At 46.7% G+C, this 3,496-nt stretch overlaps 1 long non-coding RNA gene across 1 annotated transcript; it reads right to left on the bottom strand.

Moving 5' to 3' along the window:
* Positions 1 to 588: 588 nt before the first annotated feature.
* On the bottom strand, positions 589 to 3,134 carry LOC119358909. The gene is made up of 5 exons (XR_005172325.1): positions 3,045 to 3,134; positions 2,730 to 2,955; positions 1,487 to 1,759; positions 1,152 to 1,398; positions 589 to 945 (listed from the first exon to the last, which is right to left on the bottom strand). It is a non-coding gene; the product is annotated as an uncharacterized LOC119358909 (long non-coding RNA).
* Positions 3,135 to 3,496: the final 362 nt, after the last annotated feature.

Here is a 3,496-nt window from a genome sequence, read left to right as displayed (position 1 = left end):
GGAAAATCAAAACGTCGAAAAACCCCAGAAAAAACCCCGCTTAAAAAGCCGAAAACGCGTGCAAAAAAATAAAAAAATAAAAACAAAATCCGGAGGAAGCGTCCAGAGCATGACACGTGACGAATGGCTGAGAGTGCGCCAAGTGGCGCTGATCATTGCGAGGCTCCCGAACAATGTTGAGGAAATCATTAACTGGTAGCTGCTCGGTCGGCTGGTGAGTAGGGGATTAATAGGCTAATCGACAAGTTAATCGGCCATTTAATCAGTTAATCAGACGATTTATCGGGTAATCGGCTACTCGAAGACCCTATGAGTAGGGATTAATCGGCAAGTTAACTGGTTAATCGGATGAATTCTTGAACAGGGCTCCCGAAGGAGCGCTCGTTAACTAGTTGCTCCCCGTTTATTTGTTTGACGGACCTAACAGAACCAAACGTCATGGGCCGATTACTTGTCGATTATGTTCCATAGAAGGCCGTCCACGCCGTCACGACAAATGTGATATGATGATTACGAATCTTAATTAACTACGCCAGAACAACAAACTTGGAGATGGACTAGGCGGGTAATGACATCATTACCCAATGCAACGCCAGCAAACTGATCCGAGACATAAAGCATGCCTGCAAGCAGGGCAGGTGCTCAGTTGCACAAACACATCATGAATGCAAAAAACAAGTCATGCTTGCGATTGACAATTCAAACTTACTGAAATCGTTTGGCATTTTTCACTCACCTACACGCCACCAGCTAATCTCAGTTCCATCGCTTTCGTAAAATTGTTCTTTGGTGCCCCACCACACCACAATTTTTGCACCTCGCCGGCTTCCGAGGCTGCTTTGGCACATCGCCGAGATCCGGGTAAGTAGTTCTCTTGTGCCCCAGCCGTCGGCACACCAACAAGCATCACACTCTTGATTGCGACCTCCGCTGCTCGATTTTGATCTGCACATGAACAAAAACAAGAAACAGTCAGATCATCATACTACCAGAGTACTCTTTTTAACAGATGTCCTTAATCAACATAATCCTCAGGGATTCAGTAAAAAACCACTCAAAACTCTACACGGTCTCATCGTGTACCCGGAAGCCAGCTAAGGTCAGTCTGGTTATGGTTTTTCACACCGACAAATTGTCCACACGGCTCGTACCTTTTTTTTTACAGAATTGCTCAATCATGAGCTAATTTCCATCAGTACGGTTTTTCCCCGTCGACAGCTCGGAAGTGAGAGGCGAGCTGCCCCTTGTCACTGCCGCCGCTTCAGCAACGCCGCAGATCCGCCCTTTGGCGCTCACACCCATGGCCTCCTGCAGCGTCACCTTGACCACTGTCCGCCTGGTGCCATGTGTCGGCAACCTTCCAGCACTAGACTCTCCCCAACCTCAATCAGAGTGGATCTGGGAGAGACAAATCACAAAAGCTTAACCGCTGGAACTCGACACTGGAAAACACACAAGGTCGATTAGTAGCATCGGATCGACATACCTCCTGATCGCAGGAGGAAATCCATCGCTGTCGGTAGTGTGTTCATCCACTCCCTCCCTTGCTTCTGAAGTTCCAAAATGACGGCCGCGTTGGGGAATAGCAGACTCACCTTGCATTGAATCCATGGAGCATCGACTTTTCTGAGCCACAGATCAGACAGAAATCGAGAACCTGATCCACGGCTCACCTCGTTTCTGATTGCTCCGATCAACATATAACAACATCGATAGACATGAACATCTTTCAAGCTTGGGCACTGAAGAAGTAGCCGTTCTGCAGAAAGTTCCTTAGGCTGTAAATACTCATGCACTAATCATAAGTTTGGACATTGAAGAAACATCCAGTCCGGTACAGAACTAGAAAGAATCAGGACACACTTTTTCCATACAAAAAATCTGTGAAAAATCAGGGACATTTGATAGAATACTCTATACAACTTTCCCAATGAACCCACATGTTTGGCTAGACGAGACCTGAAATTATTACCCTACTATTATTCACAGCTAACTTAATTGCACATGTCCTTATCACTAATATGCAAACATGGTCTAATGAACCAAAAGCTTTACAAACTGCTGATCTCTGTCTATGGTGCTGGGCCTCTAGTTCATGTCTTCGCCGAGTGCTGCAACCAAGAAATTACAGATGCAAGCTTCTCACCCACTGCGTGTGCAGACGGTTCATATATTCGGGCACAATGATGCCCTCAAAATTGTTCTTTCATAATAACCTTAGACATCTCCAAAATCAGCTACACTGCTTTATTTGGTCAATTACTTTTAAATTGTTTTCAAGAGTAAGCAACAATCTTCTAAAAACAAAGTGCCCTACCAAACTACACGACATAGCTAATATAATTTTGCGCAAAGATGACTGCAAAATGGGTCTGCCATACTAAACTTACACATTTCCAAATTCAGCAGCAGTAGTTATATGTTGTTTAGTACTAGTTGAAGTTCACCTTCTCATGTCAGAAAGCAATTCCCTTAAATCCAAGGTCCTACAGCACTGCCTGTACGCTTCTTGTAGTAATTTACATAGTAACATTGTTCATTGCTAGTTAGTTCTGTTCTACCGACTTTTACCATTTTTAGCAAAGTCTGTAGCAATAATTCCTATTTAACGAAAAACTAACCACTTCCCCGGTCAGACATGACTCTAATCCAGATCACTAACGGATTCCTACAACGAAGTACTACTATATCCACAAAAGAAATACATGTTTACCATGTTGCGCACTAACCTCTTTAACCACCGAGGAGCTTGTGGGCTGGCCTCCCCGTGGAGACCTGCGAGGGCGGCGACGAGTTCTTCCTTCTGCCAACGACACCACGCTCGAGCAGATCTGTGCGTCTGCACTCGCGGCGGGCGCCGGCACCTGATCCACACCAGCAACCGTCAAGGCAGCCATTCGCCGCAGCGGATCTCGCATGCATTCAGTGTCGTCCACCGCTTCAATCAGTGGGAATCTGTTTTCACAAACCGAGATTACGATCACCACTGCAGATCTGAACATAGACATCCCCAAAGGAAAACCGCAAGAAGGGGGCTTTCTTACCGGCTGATTAGCTGCCGTAGGAATCCCATCCGCATCAATGGCGTCGTCTTCTTCGGGCGCCTGCCCTTCGAGGAACGAATTTTTGTCCAAAAGGACCACTTGTCGAAAGCAATTGACAGAAAAGACTACCCCTGAGTCACATGGGCAAAACTACCCCTGCCGTGGCCCCGCCACAGGAATTGGGAACGCAGCTGACGCGCGATAGAACGGAGCGCTGGGTAGATGGGGCCTGCCGCCGCCTGGTGTGGCGGCAGTACTGTAGCTAGTGAGATTCCCAGTTCTAAAAAAACTAGTGAGATTTAGGCGCAGCTACTACATGCGTAAGATTCCCTCAAATGCGTGCATGCAGCGCAGTACTCTTTCTCTCTCCCTTGAATCTTCTCTCTCTTGCTTCTTGCATGCATGCAGCCCATTATTACTCGCTCTCTCTCCTTTGCATGCAGCGCCCACAA

Source organism: Triticum dicoccoides, chromosome 2A, assembly GCF_002162155.2.
Source record: "Triticum dicoccoides isolate Atlit2015 ecotype Zavitan chromosome 2A, WEW_v2.0, whole genome shotgun sequence".
NCBI lineage: Eukaryota > Viridiplantae > Streptophyta > Magnoliopsida > Poales > Poaceae > Triticum > Triticum dicoccoides.
This window is presented reverse-complemented; position numbering and strand designations above follow the sequence as displayed.